Source organism: Gorilla gorilla, chromosome 13 (genome assembly GCF_029281585.2).
Source record: "Gorilla gorilla gorilla isolate KB3781 chromosome 13, NHGRI_mGorGor1-v2.1_pri, whole genome shotgun sequence".
NCBI classification, from domain to species: domain Eukaryota; kingdom Metazoa; phylum Chordata; class Mammalia; order Primates; family Hominidae; genus Gorilla; species Gorilla gorilla.
The window spans coordinates 95,981,602-96,003,911 of NC_073237.2; the positions used below are offsets into that span (position 1 = coordinate 95,981,602).

General features: G+C 40.6%; 2 long non-coding RNA genes across 2 annotated transcripts in view; one reads left to right on the forward strand and one right to left on the reverse strand.

The window, feature by feature from the left end:
* The window catches only part of LOC129524462 (uncharacterized), a 447,472-nt gene that overhangs the window by 288,556 nt on the left and 136,606 nt on the right, over window positions 1-22,310 (reverse strand). The gene's annotated exons all lie outside the window — the stretch shown is intronic.
* Window positions 5,978-22,310, forward strand: part of LOC134756894 (uncharacterized) — an 84,129-nt gene continuing 67,796 nt past the window's right edge. Inside the window, exons 1-2 of the long non-coding RNA XR_010130304.1 lie at window positions 5,978-6,044; window positions 6,553-6,669. This is a non-coding gene — a long non-coding RNA (uncharacterized lncRNA). The remainder of the gene's footprint in view (window positions 6,045-6,552; window positions 6,670-22,310) is intronic.

The following is a 22,310-nucleotide window of genomic DNA, read 5'->3' on the forward strand; positions in this document are numbered from 1 at the left end:
CTAAATGGCATTAAAATTGTTCAGACATTGAAATGAAAGCAAATGTGCCTGTACCTATCACATTACGTAGGAAAACCAATGTAGGCTGAGTTGCATGTCACCAAATGCCCCACATGTGACAAACAGAGAAAGTGACATAATCCAAGTATTCAGCAAAAGCAGCCCACAGTAACAAATGCATCATTTCTGAAGAGGAAGAGAGAGCAGATGGCTCAGCAAGCAATTGTGGAACAGCCAGCTTCCCCCTCCGCACCTCCAAAACCAAATTGCCTCCCAGTATCTCATCCTAGGCACTGCAGAAACTCAGAGGCAAAACGCTTAAGCACCACAGTAGCAGCGGCCAGGGCAGGAGTCTCAGGTCATGGTGCCCTGAGCTTGGACCCAGATGACCTGAGTTCACAGCAAAATTCTGCTTCTCGCTTTCTATGTTACCTTAAACAAGTTACTTAATTTCTTTAAATTTTATTTCCTCATCTATGCTATATAGGATCAGTAAGACTCCATAATGTTCTAGGACATATTGACATGAAAGTGCTTCATGAACTACAAAGTACTCAACAAATGTTAAACTTCATTAATTAAAATGTACCGATTGGTTAGAACTAATACAAGCCAATCTGAAACCTAATAGCATATATCATACACAGTGTATGGAGAGCCCTAGCCCTAGTTGATCACGGCTTCACAGATGCTTTTTAAGAGTGGTCAGCGAATTGTGGTTCTCTCTGCTAAAAAGTCATCATGACTATCCTTCTATCTTAAGGGTGGGATAAATCTATTCCATTCATTCCTCATTCAACAGTGGATGCTCAACATGTATTGAACATCCACTGTAAGCCATGCACTAGCTAAGTGACAAAAGGTATAGTAGCTGAGGCGTTTTGGATGCTAATTTTTCTTAAAGATAATTATCTCCTTTTCTTTTATTGTTATTGCTTAAAGGGCAAACACCATGGAAAATAAAATAAATATTTAACTACATCAAGAAAGACTAGAGTCAGATATTTCTGGATTATTTGTTGCATCAGCCTAAGAAATAATGATGGCTTATATTGCTAGTACTTAAAAAAAAAGCTACCATAGGTGTTAACTGACTTAATTATCATACTAGCTGTATGAAAAAGGAATGATTTCCCACTCTTATGAAGCCTAAATGCAAATCTGAGTCTAAAACACTCTCCACTATACCATATTGTCTCTCACTTTAACACCAAGGGTTATCAAGGTGGGAAAAGAAAAGTATCTTCTGGCAAGATAAATCATAATTGTTTTCAATACTCTAGTGTACATTGTTGAGGCAGAGAGATTCCAGGACTTCACTGCCCTCAAACAGCTAAAACAGCTGTTTAGATAAAAACAGCTAAAACAAGCATTAGAAAAACCATAAAAGTGGGACTGAGTAATTTCAATAATCCCTTTTGCTACTGTTTTAATCCCACACAATACATATATTTTATTTGTTTATTCACTGACATTCTGCTAACTGCAGGAGAAACTCCCAAAAGCTAAGACTAGACTAAAATAGTAGAACACTACTAATTGGCGGATCAATAAAGTACTCCATTCTGTTTGCATAAATAGACATTTTGATGGCAATCCTTTGCTTTGATGGCAACCAAAATAGATTAACTGGATCTTTAATAGATGTATATAATAAAAGCCACAGACAATATGCCCTGAAGATCGTCAATCTCATATCCTGGCAGATGGTAGAAATGGAGGAAGGGGAAAAGGAAGGGAAAAAACATTCCTGGAGCAGCTGTTGCATGTGGGTACCACACTGGGCACTTTAAATATTTTAACTCTTTGCAGTTTCATCCTAACCCTACATACAATTTTACAGATGAGGAAACAGAGGCTCAGAGAAGTTAAGACCAGTCCCATCTCTTCACTTGGCCCTACATTATCTTTCAAAATACTCTGATGTGGAAAGGCCAGAGCACACGTGTGTTACAGAGGACCACCTTGGCTCCTGATGCTCCTTAAAGAGGCCACGACTTGTGTGTCATGATTCAGGGATTGGACTTGCTGCCAAGGTCACAGATGGTACACTTGAGATCCCCTAGCCTATGTACAGAGTAGTCCCCAAGAGAGGGAAGGGTAAAGATGAAGCCTTAGAAACACAAAATTAGGACATATACAGGGAGAAAGAGAAATACGAGATGTAAAAGAACAACAAAAGTGCAAATCCATGGCAGTCAAGGATGTGTTAAGAAAGAGTAGGTGGTTAAAAGCTACGACGGTCAGTAGAATAACAGCTAAGAATTGACCTCAAGCTTTAGGATAAAGTCTCTATTATCCTGCAAGACCAGAATATCGGTAAAATTGGTGGAATTAACTATTTTTTTTAATGTTTATAAAACAGGACAATGCATTTTATGATGGAAAATGGGTAAGCACATAAAAATACCCTTGAACAATGTGGGAGTTAGGGGTGCTGACATCCCCATACAGTCAAAAAGCCACATATAACTTTGGCCTCCCCCAAAATTTAGCTAGGTTAACTATGTTGACCAGAGCCTTACTGATAACATAAACAGTTAATTAACATATATTTTTCATTTTGTGTGCATTATATACTGAATTCTTATAATAAAGTAAGTTAGAGAGAACACATTATGAAGAAAATCATAAGGAAAAGAATATATGTACCATTCATTAAGTGGAAGTGGATCTTCATAAAGGTCTTCATCCTCATCATCTTCTTGTTAAGTAGGTTGAAAAGGAGGAGGAAGAAGAGGGGTCAGTCTTGCTGTTTCATGGGTGGCAGAAGTGGAAAAAAAATCCACATATAAGTGGACCCATGCAGTTCAGACCTGTGTTGTTCAAGAGTTAACTGTTTAAAGGTGGGGGGAGGTAAAATCACCATAATTCCACCCTGACATGATTGACTTTTTTAAAAATTGTTAACATTTCAGCATAGTTTCTCCTAATGTTCTTCTGGGTACTTTTTACACAGTTAAAATCATACTGACTGTGTAATTTTGTATGCTATTTTTTAGTTTAACACTGTCTAGAACATTTGCCCAAGTCTTTAAAAACTCCTATCACTAATCTTGAATGCCACTGAACCACAGACATTGAGGGTAAGCTCAATGCTTTATTCTCTTTGTATATTTCCACAGAAATCAGCACTGTCATTTTCAGAACAGAGATATACAAAAAAAAATATTGAATGGAATTGCAGCACCAGTGCACTCTCATCTTCCCTTAATTTACCAGTCATCTGATGCCCCTTGTCTATGGTTCATTTTATGGTACATTGTGTCAGCTCTCAGGATGTTTTATATAATCTGTTTCAGGCTCTCCCTAACTGGACAGTGTGTGTCATGAGAGAAAGAAATTCATACCTTGAATTCCTCTTCTATCTTTTGCTTTCTATCTTCACCAACAGTGCCTACCATAATGTTCCTTCCACAGAAGATAATTTAATCTCATTAAAGTTACATCTATAAAAATTCAAAGAAGCAGAATATGTTTTATTTATACTGGTGATGCTTCTAGCACCAATAAAGCCTTTATATGTTTTCCTTAAGCATAGTCCCTAGATTCATATCCTCTGTTTTCTTTCTTTCTCTTCCCTTTACAGTAGACTGAAACTGTATATACATATATATAAATCAGAAACTACAACCTTCATGATCTTTTTTTGGAAGACAGCTTTGTTGAAGAGAGATTACAGAGGGGCAAGAATGGAAACAGGAAGACCAATTAGGAGGCTATGGCAAAAATCCAGAATCTATTACTTCCAAGAGCAGAACTTCATGTGTAGAAGTCATAGGCAGACGTATGGAGTGGGCTGCCTCAGGAGGCAGTGAGCTTTCTGTCACTAGAGGTGCACAAATAGAGAACCACTTGGCAAGGACATGGACAAGGTTGGCCTTATAACCTAAAAGTCACTTCCAACACTGAGACTCCATGATCGTTGCCTAGAGTATCTCATGCCCTCAACAGCCTAATAACCCCACAAACATATTCACTCTTTATTTTGATTATACAAGCACAGTATAATCACCATAGAAAATCAGAAGGTAGAGATATTAGATAAGCAAAAAGAAAAGAAATAAAAATACAGTCCCAACATCCAGATATAGTCATGATTAGGACCTAAGCGTGTGTGTACATGTGTGTTTGTGTGTGTGTGTGTCCCCTTCTATTACATTAACTTGTCAGATGTATCATTAGACACATGATAGAAAGCATGGGTCTTTTCCTAACTAAACAAAATTTCCATCTTTATGGTATTTTATAATCTTCTTTTAAAATTCAATATATAATGAATATATTCCCCTGTCAATTTATATTTCTTGCTAGAGTCAGAAACTTCCTATAACAGCCTGAAGTATTGAGTTATGTAAATAAAATAGAAACTGGCAGGATACTTACAGTCTTAGGAGATTTAGATAATGAGATAATATCATTACTCCGTGAATGCCTCCCACTAATTCTAAGTGGGATATTTGAACTGTCTCCCATTATAATATTTCACAGTCCTCTCCCAGTTTCAGCACTCTTCCCTCCATCATCATAACAAGCTATATCACATGTCAAGTGACAGGAACATAATCAAAAGAGAGTGAAGAAACATCTGTTATCCTAACTGAGCCTCAGAGGTCTCATCTTACCCTTCCCTTGTAATGTCTGGGCATCTAATGATATTATAACCATCATTTATCCCATAAGAGCTTAGAAGTTTCCAAGTGTCTCAGGTTTATTCATCATCTTAGCACCAAGGGGAACATCTCAGTAGGTCCTTAGATGTAATATCTGTAGATTCATTTAAAAACAAATATTTATTGAGTATCTACCATGTGCCAGGCACCGTACTCAACAACTGGGATAAAGCAGTAAGCAAAAGATGAAAAATATCTGTCTTCATGAAGCTTTAATTCTTGTTGTAGGAAACAGACAATAAAAACTAAGTTGGTTGTATGGCGATAGATGCTGTGGCAGGAATGAAAGTAATAAAGGAGGATAAGTAAAGACATGAAGGAGGAAAGGGGATTGTAATTTTAAATAGCATGGTCAGGAAAGTCCTAAATAAAAAGGATGGCTTTAGAGCAAAACCTGAAGTAGGGAAGGAGGGAGTCGCACATGTATTAAGGGAACAGCATTCCAGGCAGTAGCCCTGAGGCAGGAAAGTACTTGGGCATGTTCCGGACACAGTATGGAGTGACATGCTGATTCAGTATGGAGGCCAATGTGGGTGGAACAGAGTGAAGAAAAAAGTAATAGAAGATGAGGTCATAAAGGTAGCTGGAAGCAAGATCACATAGGACCTTGCATACCACTGAAAGTCTTCAATTTTTATCTGAGGGAGGTGGAAACTATTGGTGAGTACTGAGCATGAGAGTGACATCATATGACTTGGGTTTTTGAAGGACCCCTTTGTTGAGAGTAGATTACAGAGGGCAAAAGTAGAAGCATGAAGACCAACTAGGAGGCTGGAAAAATCCAGGAAATGATGGCTTGGAGCCATGTAGGGGGTAAGAGGCAGCCAGATCCTATATAGATTTTGAAAAAGCAGCCTCAGGATATGGTGAGAGTTTTGATACGTGTTGTAAGAAAGAGAAGAGTTAAGGATGTCACCAAAATTTTTGGCCCTGGAAACTGAAAGAACAGAGTTATCATGTGCTGAAAGGGGAGCACTGTGAAAAGAGTAGGTTTGTAGTAGAGGAAATCAGGAATTCAGCTTTGGACGTTAGACTTGATTAGCCATCAAAGAGGAGCTGTTGAATAAATAGATGGATCTGTTTAGTCTGCATCTTGGGGAGTTTAGGTTAGAAAGTTGAGAGCTATCAGCATATAGATCAGGGGAGTCCGATCTTTTAGCTTCCCTGGGCCACATTAGAAGAAGAAAAATTGTCTTGGGCCACATATAAAATACACTAACACTAATGTTAGCTAATTGAGCTAGCAAAAAAATCACCAAAAAAAATCCATAATGTTTGGGTTTTTTATTTTATTTTATTTTAGATGGAGTCTCGCTCTGTCGCCCAGGCTGGAGTTTGTCATCTTGGCTCACCACAACCTCCGCCTCCCAGGTTCAAGCAATTCTCCTGCCTCAGCCTCCTTAGTAGCCGGGACTACAGGCACATGCCACCACACCCAGCTAACTTTTGTATTTTTAATGGAGACGGGGTTTCGCCATGTTGCCTAGGATGGTCTTGATCTCTTGACCTCATGATCCGCCTGCCTCAGCCTCCAAAAGTGCTGAGATTACAGGCATGAGCCCCTGTGCCCGGCCAAAAATCTCATAATGTTTTAAGAAAGTCTATGAATTTGTGTTGGGCCACATTCAAAGATGTCCTGGGCCACATGCAGCCCATGGGCTATGGGTTGGACAAGCTTGATATAGATGGTATTGACAGCTGTAGACTAGAAGAGATAACTCAGATAGTAAGGGCAGATTAAAAAAAAACAAATAGGTCCAAGAACTGAACTTGGAAGCCTGCCAATATTTAGAGGTCAGAGCCCATGTGGTAAAAACAGAAAGCATGAAAAAACATCAAACAGATACTAACAGGCATAAAATCTTTATGCAAACTTCAGGAAAGGTGGAAGTCAAAAGTTCTAAGAAAAAGGAAAGTAAACATCAGCATTTTGGTGATCTTGAGATGTGCAAGATGATACAAGACCATAACAGTGTCTGATTCTGGAGAATGAAAGGTAAGAAATATTAACCAGAGCAGATTTTATCCTTGCCATGTAATGGTGACTTCAGAACACCACCATTAATTCCAGCAAAAGCCACTTCCAACAATATTCAACTATAATTTAGATTTAATAATCACATTATATCCCATTATATCAGTATTAAATAATTTATTTAAATAACTTCCTATTTCTAGACATTTACATTTCTAAATCTCTTGGCTATTTTAAATATTTTTAATGAACATTCTTCCAACCACTTCTTTGCAGATATTATTATTATTTCTTTGAAATATATTTTCTTAAGTATAATTACTAGATTAAAGGTGGTACACTTTTTAAAAAGACTTCTAATATGTATTTCTGGATTGGCCTTCATAAGCTAGTACCAATTTACATTCCTACTAATGGGGTATAAGTGTCTTTCCAAACACTCTCCAATGCTAGATTATTTTCTTCATTTGTAATTGTTAGAAAATCACATCTCTTTCTTTCTCTTTGAATCTCTTAATTATCGAATTAGATTTTATTTTTCATACGATTATTGGTCTTTATATTTCTTCTTTTATAACTTGCCCATTTTGATTTATGAATTTTTTTATAAATTAATGATTTTATCATTTTGACTATCATATATGTTGCAAATATTTTTTTCCCATTTTACCTTTTGCCTTTTTATTTTGTTAACATCACTTCGGGTAGGATAGAGATTGCTAATTTTTATTTAGTTGAGCATAGCCGATTTTTTCTTTATGATTTCTATTTTTATTTTTGGCATCATGGTTAGGAAGACTTTCTCACATCCAGCATTGTATAAATATTCACCCAAATTTTCTGCCATACCATTATGATGGCACTGTTTTTCATTTTAATCATTACCTCTCAGAAATTTATTTATTTTATTTTATTTTTTTTTGAGATGGAGTCTCACTCTGTCGCCCAGGCTGGAGTGCAGTGGCGCAATCTCGGCTCACTGCAAGCTCCGCCTCCCAGGGTTCCTGCCATTCTCTTGCCTCAGCCTTCTGAGTAGCTGGGACTACAGGTGCCCACAACCACACCCGGCTAATTTTTTGTATTTTTTTTTTAGTAGAGACGGGATTTCACCGGGTTAGCCAGGATGGTCTCGATCTCCTGACCTCGTGATCCGCCCACCTCGGCCTCCCAAAGTGCTGGGATTAGAGGCTTGAGCCACCGCGCCCAACCAGAAATTTATTTTAGGTGGGGTAGAAGTTCATTAGACTTGTAAAAGTATCTGAAACATGTCTCAATCAATTTAAAGGTTTATTTTGCCAAGGTTAAGGGCCATGGCCTGTTACAAAGCTTCAGGAGGTCTTGAGAACATGTGGCCAAGTTGCTTGAGTTATAGTTTGGTTTTATACATTTTAGCAAGACAGAAGTTACAGGCAAAGACATAAATCAATATATGTAAGGTATACATGGGTTTGGCTCAGAAAGGCAGGACATCTCAAAGTGGGGGAGGGGAACTGGAGGGGGTGGTGCAGAGGTTCCAGCTCATAGGTGAATTCAGAGATTTCCTGATTGGCAATTCATTGAAAGAGTTAAGCCCTGCCTGAAGAATTGAATTCAGCATAAAGACATGAGTTTAGATAAGAGGGTTGTGGAAGCCCAGGCTCTTGTTATGTAGATGAAGACTCCAGCTAGCAGGCTTCAGAGAGTATAAATGGTGAATGTCTCTTATCAGAACTTAAAAGGTGTCAGACTCTCCAGAAAAAAAACTTAGTAAGGAACGGAGATTTTCTACAGAATGCAAATTTCTCCCACAGGAGACAGCTTTACAGGGCCGTTTCAGAATATGTCAAATAAACATATTTAAGGGTAAAATACTTTGATTTCCTTCAGGGCCTGTTATCTTTCATATGATGCTATACCAGAGTAAGGTTGGAATTTGGTATCTTATTGCAACTAAGAGTCTGTTTTGTCAGTCTTAACATCTCTGTTTTAATGTTAACACTGCCTAATTATGTCTAAACTCCAAAGGATGGAAAGTATAATGAGGCATGTCTGACCCTTACTTCCTGTCATGGCCTGAACTAGCTTTTCAGGTTTCTTTGGGGTCCCGTTGGCCAAGAGGTGGATCTATTCAATTGATTGGGGGGCCTAGAACTTTACTTTTGGTTTACAGATTGATGCAAGAACCAGAAAATAGCCACAATTTATTAATATACTCAGGGCATTCCACTCCCAATAAGAAGGATGAATGACTTGCTCTCTGGATGGGGAATATTTATATCTAAATTCTGATTGTTTGGTTCTGCCTTTTACCCAATTTGGCATCTTGGATCCTACACTGCTGTCAGTGTTAAACATAAAATTTGGTTCCCATTCCTTCTGGTGCAGATATTATATGCATCTGGTGGAAGATGGTCTTGTCAATAGACAACTTGGTCTCTTTCACCACCACAGTACCTTTCTGATTCCTATAAGCTCAAGGCTGTCAATGCCATTGACACCACAGACTCAACACAAACTTACTTAGCACTTACTACATAAAAATCTGAGTTATACAATTAAGCAGAAAAAATTAAGTAAGAGATATAATTAAGCAGAAAAAGCAAGTAAGAGACAATTCCATGAACACTGATCAAAAAATCTTCAATGAAATATAGCAAGCTGAATGCAGCAGTTAAAAAGATTACACACCATGATAAGTTGGGATTTATTCCTGGAATGTAAAGTTGTTTCTGTCAGGCCTCTGAGCCCAAGCCAAGCCATCGCATCCCCTGTGACTTGCACGTATATGCCCAGATGGCCTGAAGTAACTGAAGAATCACAAAAGAAGTGAATATGCCCTGCCCCACCTTAACTGATGACATTCCACCACAAAAGAAGTGTAAATGGCCGGTTCTTGCCTTAAGTGATGACATTACCTTGTGAAAGTCCTTTTCCTGGCTCAAAAAGCACCCCCACTGAGCACCTTGCGACCCCCACTCCTGCCCGCCAGAGAACAAACCCCCTTTGACTGTAATTTTCCTTTACCTACCCAAATCCTATAAAACGGCCCCACCCTTATCTCCCCTCGCTGACTCTCTTTTCGGACTCAGCCCGCCTGCACCCAGGTGAAATAAACAGCCATGTTGCTCACACAAAGCCTGTTTGGTGGTCTCTTCACATGGACGCACATGAAATTTGGTGCCGTGACTCGGATCGGGGGACCTCCCTTGGGAGATCAATCCCCTGTACTCCTGTTCTTTGCTCCGTGAGAAAGATCCACCTATGACCTCAGGTCCTCAGACCGACCAGCCCAAGGAACATCTCACCAATTTTAAATCAGGTAAGCGGCCTCTTCTTACTCTCTTCTCCAACCTCTCTCACTGTCCCTCAACCACTTTCTCCTTTCCACTCTTCAATCTCTCCCTTCTCTTAATTTCAATTTCTTTCATTTTCTGGGAGAGGCAAAGGAGACACGTTTTATCCGTGGACCCAAAACTCCAGCGCTGGTCACGGACTGGGAAGGCAGCCTTCCCTTGGTGTTTAATCATTGCAGGGATGCCTCTCTGATTATACACCCACGTTTCAAGGGTGTCAGACCACGCAGGGACGCCTGCCTTGGTCCTTCACCCTTAGCGGCAAGTCCCGCTTTTCTGGGGAAGGGGCAAGTACCCCAACCTCTTCTCTCCTTGTCTCTACCCCTTCTCTGCTTTCCTGGGGCAGGGGCAAGTACCCCTCAACCCCTTCTCCTTCACCCTTAGCGGCAAGTCCCGCTTTTCTGGGAGAGGGGCAAGTACCCCTCAACCCCTTCTCCTTCACCCTTAGCGGCAAGTCCTGCTTTTCTGGGAGAGGGGCAAGTACCCCCAACCCCTTATTTCCATCTCCCAACTTCTTATCTCTGTGCCCCAATCCCTTATTTGCATGCCCCAACCTCTTATCTCTGTGCCCCAATCCCTTATTTCTGCGCTCCAACCTCTTATCTCTGCACCCCAATCCCTTATTTCCGCACCCCGACCTCTCATCTCTGTGTCCCAATCCCTTATTTCCACGCCCTGACCTCGTATCTCTGCGCCCCAGTCCCTTATTTCCGTGCCCCAACCTCTTATATCTCTGTGCCCCAATCCCTTATTTCCACACCCCGACCTCTTATCTCTGTGCCCCAACCCCTCTTCCCACTTATCTGGAAGGTAAGAACCCCCGAACTCCTTCCCTCTGTTTCTCTACTCTCTCTTTTCTCTAGGATTGCTTCCTTCACTATGGGCAACCTTCCACCCTCCATTCCTCCATCTACTCCCTTGGCCTGTGTTCTCAAAAACTTAAAACCTCTTCAACTCACACCTGACCTAAAACCTAAATGCCTTATTTTCTTCTGCAATGCCACTTGACCCCAATACAAACTCGACAGTAATTCCAAATAGCCAGAAAATGGCACTTTGAATTTTTCCATCCTGCAAAATCTAAATAATTCTTGTCGTAAAATAGGCAAATGGTCTGAGGTGCCTGACATCCAGGCATTCTTTTACACATCAGTCCCTTCCTAGTCTCTGTGCCCAGTGCAACTCATCCCAAATCTTCCTTCTTTCCCTCCCGCCTGTCCCCTCAGTACCAACCCCAAGCATCGCTGAGTCTTTCTAATCTTCCTTTCCTACAGACCCATCTGACCTCTCCCTTCCTCCCCAGGCTGCTCCTCGCCAGGCCGAGCTAGGTCCCAATTCTTCCTCAGCCTCTGCCCCCCCACCCTATAATCTTTTTATCACCTCCCCTCCTCACACCTGGTCCAGCTTACAGTTTCATTCCCTGACTAGCCCTCCCCCACCTGCCCAGCAATTTACTCTTAAAAAGGTGGCTGGAGCCAAAGGCATACTCAAGGTTCATGCTCCTTTTTCTTTATCCCAAATCAGAAGCGTTTAGGCTCTTTTTCATCAAATATAAAAATCCAGCCCAGTTCATGGCTCATTTGGCAGCAACCCTGAGACGATTTACAACCCTAGACCCTAAAAGGTCAAAAGGCCGTCTTATTCTCAATATATATTTTATTACCCAATCTGCTTCCGACATTAAACTCCAAAAATTGGAATCTGGCCCTCAAACCCCACAACAGGACTTAATTAACCTCACCTTCAAGGTGTACAATAACAGAAAAAAGTTGCAATTCCTTGCCTCCACTGTGAGACATATCCCAGCCACATCACCAGCACACAAGAACTTCCAAACGCCTGAACCGCAGCAGCCAGGCGTTCCTCCAGAACCTCCTCCCCTAGGAGCTTGCTACACGTGCCGGAAATCTGGCCACTGGGCCAAGGAATGCCCGCAGCCCAGGATTCCTCCTAAGCCGTGTCCCATCTATGTGGGACCCCACTGAAAATCGGACTGTTCAACTCACCTGGCAGCCACTCCCAGAGCCCCTGGAACTCTGGCCCAAGGCTCTCTGACTGACTCCTTCCCAGATCTTCTCGGCTTAGCGGCTGAAGACTGACGTTGCCCGATCGCCTCGGAAGCCCTGTAGACCATCACAGATGCCGAGCTTTAGGTAACTCTCACAGTGGAGGGTAAGTCCGTCCCCTTCTTAATCAGTACGGAGGCTACCCACTCCACATTACCTTCTTTTCAAGGGCCTGTTTCCCTTGCCTCCATAACTGTTGTGGGTATTGACGGCCGGGCTTCTAAACCTCTTAAAACTCCCCAACTCTAGTGCCAACTTGGACAATACTCCTTTAAGCACTCCTTTTTAGTTACCCCCACCTGCCCAGTTCCCTTATTAGGCCGAGACACTTTAACTAATTATCTGCTTCCCTGACTATTCCTCGACTACAGCCACATCTCATTGCCGCCCTTCTCCCCAACCCAAAGCGTCCTTCACATCTTCCTCTCATATCCCCCAACCTTAACCCACAAGTATGGGACATCTCTACTCCTTCCCTGGCAACCGATCACATGCCCATTACCATCCCATTCAAACCTAATCACCCTTACCCCACTCAACGCCAATATCCCATCCTGCAGCATGCTTTAAAAAGATTAAAGCCTGTTATCACTCGCCTGCTACAGCATAGGCTTCTAAAACCTATAAACTCTCCTTATCATTCCCCTATTTTACCTGTCCTAAAACCAGACAAGGCTTACAAGTTAGTTCAGAATCTGCACCTTATCAACCAAATTGTTTTGCCTATCCACCCCATGGTGCCAAACCCATATACTCTCCTATCCTCAATACCTCCCTCTACTACCCATTATTCTGTTCTGGATCTCAAACATGCTTTCTTTACTATTCCTTTGCACCCTTCATCCCAGCCTCTATTTGCCTTCACTTAGACTGACCCTGACACCCATTAGGCTCAGCAAATTACCTGCGCTGTACTGCCGCAAGGCTCCACAGACAGCCCCCATTACTTCAGTCAAGCCCAAATTTCATCCTCATCTGTTACCTATCTCGGAATAATTCTCATAAAAACACACGTGCCCTCCCTGCTGATCGTGTCCGATTAATCTCCCAAACCTCAATCCCTCACAAAAGAACAACTCCTTTCCTTCCTAGGCATGGTTAGTGCAGTCAGAATTCTTACACAAGAGCCAGGACCACACCGTGTAGCCTTTCTGTCCAAACAACTTGACCTTACTGTTTTAGCCTAGCCCTTATGTCTGTGTGCAGCAGCTGCCACTGCTTTAATACTGTTGGAGGCCCTAAAAATCACAAACTATGCTCAACTCACTCTCTACATTTCTCATAACTTCCAAAATCTATTTTCTTCCTCATACCTGACGCATATACTTTCTGCTCCCCGGCTCCTTCAGCTGTACTCACTCTTTAAGTCCCACAATTACCATCGTTCCTGGCCCAGACTTCAATCTGGCCTCCCACATTATTCCTGATACCACACCTGACCCCCATGACTGTATCTCTCTGATCCACCTGATATTCACCCCATTTCCCCATATTTCCTTCTTTCCTGTTCCTCACCCTGATCATGCTTGATTTATTGACGGCAGTTCCACCAGGCCTAATTGCCACACACCAGCAAAGGCAGGCTAAGCGATAGTACAAGCCACTAGCCCGCCTCTCAGAACCTCTCATTTCCTTTCCATCGTGGAAATCTGTCCTCAAGGAAATAACTTCTCAATGTTCCATCCACTATTCTACTACTCCTCAGGGATTATTCAGGCCCCCTCCCTTCCCTACACATCAAGCTCGAGGATTTGCCCCCACCCAGGACTGGCAAATTAAATTTACTCAACATGTCCCGAGTCAGGAAACTAAAATACCTCTTAGTCTAAATAGACACTTTCACTGAATAAGCAAAGGCCTTTCCTACAGGGTCTGAGAAGGCCACCACAATCATTTCTTCCCTTCTGTCAGGCATAATTCCTCAGTTTAGCCTTCCCACCTCTATACAGTCTGATAACAGACCAGCCTTTATTAGTCAAATCAGCCAAGCAGTTTTTCAGGCTCTTAGTATTCAGTGAAACCTTTATATCCCTTACGGTCCTCCGTCTTCAAGAAAAGTAGAATGGACTAAAGGTCTTTTAAAAACACACCTCACCAAGCTCAGCCACCAACTTAAAAAGGACTGGACAATACTTTTACCACTTTCGCTTCTCAGAATTCAGGCCTGTCCTCAGAATGCTACAAGGTACAGCCCATTTGAGCTCCTGTATAGACGCTCCTTTTTATTAGGCCCCAGTCTCATTCAACACCAGACCAACTTAGACTGTGCCCCCAAAAAACTTGTCATCCCTACTATCTTTTGTCTAGTCATACTCCTATTCACCGTTCTCAACTACTCATACATGCCCTGCTCTTGTTTACACTGCTGGTTTACACTGTTTCTCCAAGCCATCACAGCTGATATCTCCTGGTGCTATCCCCAAACTGCCACTCTAAACTCTTGAAGTAAATAAATAATCTTTGCTGGCAGGACTATGCTGAATCTCCTTAGGCACTCTCTAATCAGATGTCCTAGGTCCTCCCAATTCTTAGATGTTTTATACCTGTTTTTCTCCTTCTCTTATTCCATTTAGTTTTTCAATTCATACAAAACCGTATCCAGGCTATCACCAATCATTCTATATGACAAATGTTTCTTCTAACAACCCCACAATATCACCCCTTACCACAAGATCTTTCTTCAGCTTAATCTCTCCCACTCTAGGTTCCCATACCACCCCTAATCCCGCTTGAAGCAGCCCTGAGAAACATCGCCCATTCTCTCTTCATATCACCCCCCAAAAAATTTTGCCGCCCCAACACTTCAACACTATTTTGTTTTATTTTTCTTATTAATATAAGAAGGCAGGAATGTCAGGCCTCTGAGCTCAAGCCAAGCCATCGCATCCCCTGTGACTTGCACGTATATGCCCAGATGGCCTGAAGTAACTGAAGAATCACAAAAGAAGTGAATATGCCCTGCCCCACCTTAACTGATGACATTCCACCACAAAAGAAGTGTAAATGGCCGGTTCTTGCCTTAAGTGATGACATTACCTTGTGAAAGTCCTTTTCCTGGCTCATCCTGGCTCAGAAAGCACTCCCACTGAGCACCTTGCGACCCCCACTCCTGCCCGCCAGAGAACAAACCCCCTGTGACTGTAATTTTCCTTTACCTACCCAAATCCTATAAAATGGCCCCACCCTTATCTCCCTTCGCCAACTCTCTTTTCAGACTCAGCCCGCCTGCACCCAGGTGAAATAAACAGCCATGTTGCTCACACAAAGCCTGTTTGGTGGTCTCTTCACACAGACGCGCATGAAAGTTTCAACAGATGAAAACCAATCAATGTAATATATTACAATAACAGAATGAAGTAGGGAAAACCTGATCATCTCAACTGATGCAGAAAAAAATGATCTCACAAAATTTAACACCCTTTCATGATAAAAACACTTGACAAAATAAAGATAGAAAGAAATTACCTTAACATAATAAAGGCCATGTATGAAAAGCCCATAACTAAGATCATACTCACTTGTGAAGGGTTGAAAGCTTTTCCTTTAAGATCAGGACTAAGACAAAGATGCCCACTTTTACCATTTCCATTCAACATGGTATTAGAAGTTCTAGCCAAAGCAATTAGGTAAGAAAAAGAAATGAAAGGCATAGAAATTAGAAAGAAAGAAGTAAAATTATCTCTGTTTATGGAAGGATATGATTTTATATACAGAAAACCCTAAAGACTACACCAAAAAAAAAAAAAAATCTGTTACAACTAGTAAATAAATTCAGCAACATGGTAAGATACAAAGTGAAAACACAAAAATCAGTTGCATTTTTATACTAACAATGAACAATCTCAAAAGGAAATTACAAAAACAACCCCATTTACAACGGCATCAAAATGTATAAAATCCTTATAAATTACTTAAGCAAGGAAGGAAAGACTTGTACAGTGAAAACTACAAAACATTGGTGAAAGAAATTTAAGAAGACATAAGTAAATAAAAACATCTCATATTCATGGTTTGGAAGACTTAATATAGTTAAGATGGTAATTTTAAGTCATGTGTATTTTAACACAATTTATAAGATTAGGGGAAAAAGAGATACAATTTCTACACAATAACAATCTGAGATAGCAATTTACATACATTCCTTACTGATAAACTCAGTGATGTCCACAAAAAGTCAGCATTAGGTCTGAAATCAAAATACCTGGGTTCAAATTTTGGCTTACCGGGTGGACTTATACAAGGTTCTAACTTTCCCTAAGCCTCAGTGTAAGTTTAATTATCCATTAAGTTAGAGTAATAATACCTACTTTCAAAGTTGCTTTACAGATTAAATGAAATAATATGCCAGATTACCTAGACAGCATTTAATATAGATGCTCAAGTTTTGTTGAAGAAAAAATTGGAATAATTTCATACCTAAGTATATCACTTTTAAATCAAAGCAATATAACACTTATTATTGGGTATTACTATGTAGAGAGTTATCAGAAGGAAAAACTTCAGTCTAATGGAAAAACAGGCTCAGAAGAGCAACAGTATATATGTATTTAATTTATATACAGTTGACCCTTAAGCAACAAAGGGGTTAGAGGATCTTCGTACAGTCTAAAATCCCATATAACTTTTGACTCCTCAACAACTTAACTACTAATAGATTTCTGTCGGCCAAAGCCTTACTAGTACCATAAGCAGTTCATTAAATCATGTTTTGTTTGTTACATGTATTACATGCTGTATTCTGACAATAAAGTAACCTAGAAAAGAGAAAATGCAATTAGGAAAATCATAAGGAAGAGAAAAAACATTTACAATACTGTACTGTATTTATCCATACCATAAGTTTATGTCATCTGTTTATAAGATGAATCATCTGTCTGAAATGGTGAGCAACTGCAGCTACAGACCTCAGTCTAGAGTACATAACAAACTATTACACTTTTTGTTATAATCCACGACTTTTCTCTGCTTCCTGCAAGCACTTCCAGCATCACTAGTGGCTCTTAGTGTGGGTCCCACAGTGTTATTTCAGGTTCTCAGTATTGCACTAAACATGGTGAAAAATGCATGAGAACCTTGAGATATCACTTTTTGGTGTAATTCACAATTTACTGAAGAGAGAATCTGCCCTCACAGAGATGATTATTGTCACAAGGTGCTTTAAGTGGATATTCGTAACATCTGAGCTCACTGCAGTAGTAACAGGAGGTGTCTACAAAATTATTACAGTAGTACAGTATGTGCTACAGTGAATTTTATGCAGTTATGATTTTACACTGCATCTTCACATTTGTTTACATTTCTATGGACTGTGAATGTTAACATGTACAGTCTGTATGCCTAAGTTTTGATAAATCTTAACTTCTTATGGATTTGTGTGTATTTTATGGTAGTAAATGATAAAATAAACTAGTGCTACATATATTTTATGCATCATGCCATACGTAATTTTTCTTAACTTTTTTGATATTTCTAAGCTATGCTGTTTGTAACTTTTTTCAAATTGTCACAAATCTCAAAAAAATTTTCCAATACACTTATTGAAAAAAATTCATATAGAAGTGGATTAGTGCAGCTAAAACTCATGTTGCTCAAGGGTCAACTGTATATTTTTTTATTATTTTATATATATTATTTAAAATACATTTATTCATTTTATATATGCATATGTGTGTGTATATAATAAATAAGATATATATACATGAGGTCATCCTAAGGTCTTGAGTGTTATCCCTTTATAGACAAAGGAATCAAAAAAGAATCTCAAGGAAGTCTCAATCTATTAAAAAAGGTGCACATACATAAAGGCACCTTTAAAGGAATCCTCAAGAATTCGAATAGTTCATTTATGACGGTATACAAGATGAACAGCATTCACTGGACTAATACAAATAGTAAAATGCAACTGTAAATTGTTAGAAATTAATGCATTAATGCATAAGTATAATTTAAGAGAGTATCCAATCAGAATTATATTATGATTAAGCTGATGGCATAGCTTTCAAGTATAGGAAAGATATGTAGACTTTTACAGGGTATAATAAAGGTACACAGACTTTACTATATAGAAAAGATATGCTAAGGGCTCAGTCTATGTCTGAGGGCAGAAACCATGCAGGGACACACCAGAGGCAATAAACTATCCTTAGCTACCTCTGCATGCCTTACCCAGAAGCCATCTGGGTGCATGCTAAACAGAGCTGCCAAGGAAGGGAGGGGAAGGGGACAAACTTACAATGGCCATTTGCAATGGAATTCACTTATTGAGACCAGAGAGATGACTGACCAAAGTTTACATAGGTCTCTCAGCTGAGGAATTTGCACTGAGATTAGCAATATGATTTGCCAAATTAATTTCTTAGCCCTAAGGGAACCAGATTCTTTTAATCAGTTGGCCCATCTGTCCTGGAGATTTCTTGGAGAGAAACAGTAGACTGTGATTTATCAAGGAATTGCAGGCTTATTGGTAGGACAAGCTTCTAGGGAACCTCCGGCCTTAGCTAGTGTCACAAGCCTCTGAGCTGCCCTTGAGTGAGATAAAATAAAAGCTATCCTGTGAAGACCATAGCCTTTTTAGCAGAATCTATGTGGGCAACCTTCATCTGATTCTTTTCTTTCTTCTAATATCTAGACACTTCATTGGTTCCTACTCTGGCTTTAGACCTTGGACTTGAACTTTCAGAGTCTTCTCCCCAACTCTACCCCTGATTAAATAGCTTGAGTCTCCTCCTGTTCTTTCCAGTCCCTGAACTTCCTTATCTTTGGTGACCCAAATCCCCATTCCAGACTAGGTCCAATCATCTTTCTTTTATCAATCCAGCACACCTCAGAATTTTCCCTCATTCAAGCCCCAAGAGTACCAAGAAAGAAAACCCAGCCAACTAAGTGCCCTCGCACTAGGAATGAGGAGATGTAGCTGGGGACCATCTATCCTGGTTGCTCACCCTCCAGAGACCCTTTCCAAAATCTTGTCCACCCACCACTAAAGATTTCCTTTATTCTGGTCATGGAGAAGTGAGTAACTGATTTTCCCCACTCCCATGACCCTGTTTCCACCTCAGTGACCTGGGTCAAGAATAAGAAGAGAGAATAGTGCCTGAATAATTACCTCACCTGAGATTCACAATCACCCTGTCAAGTACATATATATGTACAATCACATCATATGCACTTAAGAGCTGATATGGTTTGGCCGTGTCCCCACTCAAATCTCATCTTAAATTATAGTTTCCATAATCCCCACGTGTCATGGGAGAGACCCAGAGGGAGGTAATTGTATCATAGGGGTGGTTACCTCCATGATGTTCTTGTGATAGTGAGTGAGTTCTCAAGAGATCTGATGGTTTTATAAGGGGCTTTTCTCCCTTTTGCTCAGCACTTCTCCTTGCTGCCACCACAATTGTAAGTTTATTGAGGCCTCCCCAGCCTTGCAGAACTGTGAGTTAATTAAACCTCTTTCTTTTAAAATTACCCAGTCTCGGATATTTCTTCATAGCAGTGTGAGAACGGACTAATACAAGAGCTAAGAAAAGCTTCCACTTTTAAATAAAATGTCTTACTCTTCCAAAAAGAACAGTGCTTATTGAAATAAATGAAAAGAGGATGGTTGTTTTAAATCAGTATGACTAATGTTAAAAAAAAAAAAAAAACAGCTGGTAAGGAATACTAGGTAATCACATACACACGAGCTACCAACTAGGAACATTACAGTGTTATACCTACCATAATTTACTTCTCCCTCCCCATGTAGTCACTCAGAGTGGCAGCTGTGAACTTGGGCTTTGCATATTGGAGACCATTAGGAAAAGCAGCATGATTCATCATCTTCTGTTTATGTTACTTTAACTTAGTCATTTGGAAGCAGATCTTCTGAGACACTAACAATAGTCTGAGACTAAATTGATTTTTTTTCTTTAAATAACTTGTGGATTTTTTAACTCTTGAAATTTCTGCCATTTCAGGTAAAGATGCATAAAATCTTTGAGTGAGAAGGGAACTTGGAGGTCACCTAGAACAGTCTCTCATCCTCATCAAACTATCTTCTACAACATTGCTGGAAGCTATACAGACTGTCTGTGAGTTCTTCCAGCAATGAGAAGTTCACCACTCAAAAGAAAGACCATTTTGATTTTTCAGATAGCTCTAATTATTATCATGTTTTTCTTTTACATACTCCTATGTAATCAATCAGTAGTTTGTTAAAATTTTTTCTTTTAGCTTTATCCAGGAGTGTATTAGTCTGTTCTCACATTACTATAAGGAACAACCTGGGACTGGGTAATTTATAATGAAAAGAGGTTTACTTGGCCCACGGTTCCACAGGCTGTGCAGGAAGCATGGCTGGGGAGGCCTCAGGAAACTTACAATCATGACAGAAAGCAAAGAGGAAGGGGGCAGAGCTTACATGGCCAGAGCAGGAGGAAGAGAGAGATGTAGAAGGTACTACATACTTTTAAACAACCAGATCTCATGATTATTCACTCACTATCATGAGAACAGCACCAAGGGGAAATTTTCCCCCTTGATCCAATCACCCCCAACCAGAACCCATCTCCAACAGTGTGAATTAAAATTTGACATGAGATTTGAGCAAGGACAAAGACACAAACCATATTATTCCACCCCAACCCCTCCCAAATCTCATGCCATTCTCACATTTCCAAATACAATCATGTCTTTCCAACAGTAGACCAAAGTCTTAACTCACACCAGCATTAACTAAAAAGTCTAAAGTCCAATGTCTCATCTGAGACAAGCCTAGTCCGTTTCACTTATAAGCCTGTAAAACAAAAAACAAGTTAGTTATTTCCAAGATAATATGAGGCTACAGGTATTAGGTAAACAATCCCTTTCCAAAAGTGAAAAATCTACCAAAAGAAAGGGACTCCAGGCCCCAAGCAAATCCAAAACCCAGCAGGGCAGTCATTAAATCTTAAAGCTCTAAAATAATCTCCTTTTACTCCTTGTCTCACATCCAGGCCACACTGATGTGAAGGGTGGGCTCCCAAGGCCTTGAGCAGCTTCTCCACTGTGGCTCTGCAGGGCCCATCCCACACAGCTGCTCTCAAAGCCAGGCACTGAGTGTCTGTGGGTTTTCCAGGTGCATAGTGCAAGCTGTCAGTGAATCTACTATTTTTGGGTCTGGATGATGGTGGCTTTCTTCTCACAGCTTCACTGGGCAGTGCCCCAGTGGGGACTCTGTTTGGGGGCTTCAACCCCATATTTCCCCTCTGCACTCCCCTAGCAGAGGTTCTCAATGAGGGCCCCAATTTCAAAGCAGGCTTCTCCTTGGACATCCAGGCTTTACCATACATCTTCTGAAACCTAGGTGGAGGCTCCCAAGTCTCAACTCTTGCACTCTGCACACCTGCAGGCTTAACAAAATATGGAAGCCACCAAGGCTTAGAGTTTGCTCACTCTGGAGCAGTGACCTGAGATGTATCTGGGGCCCTTTTAGCCATGGCTGGAGCTAGAGTGGCTGGGATGCAGGGAGCAGTGTCCCAAGGTTGTGTAGGGCACTGGGGCCCTGGGGACCTGGCTCACAAAACCATTCTTCCCACCTAGGCCTCCAGGCCAATGACGGGAAAGGCCATGAATGTCTCTGAAATGCCTTGGAGGCATTTTCTTCATTGTCTTGGCTATTAATATTTGGCTTCTCTTTATTTATGCAAATTTCTGCAGCAGGCTTGAGTTTTTCCACAGAAAACGGGTTTTTGTTTTCTACCACATGGCCAGACTGCAAATTTTCCAAATTTTTACACTCTGCTTTCCTTTTAAATGTAAGTTCCAGTTTCAGATAATCTCTTTGCTCATGCAAATGAGAATACACTGTTAGAAGCAGCCAGGTCACACCTTGAACACCTTGCTGCTTAGCAATTTCTTCCACCAGATACTCCAAATCATCTCTCTCAAGTCCAAACTTCCACAGATCTCTAGGGCAGGGCACAATGCCTCCAACTTCTTTGCTAATGCATAACAAAAATGACCTTTGCTCTAATTCCCAGTAAATTCCTCATCTCCATCTGAGAACTCATCAGCCTGGCCATCTCTGTCCATATCACTATCAGCATTTTGGTCAAAACCATTCAACAAGTCTCTAGAAAGTTTCAAACTTTCCCTCATCTTCCTGTCTTCTTGAGTCCTCCAAACTGTTCCAACCTCTGTCCATTATTCAGTTCCAAAGTCGCTTCCACATTTTTAAGTATTTTTATAGCAATGTCCCACTTTCCAGTACCAATTTTCTGTATTAGTACATTCTTGCATTGCT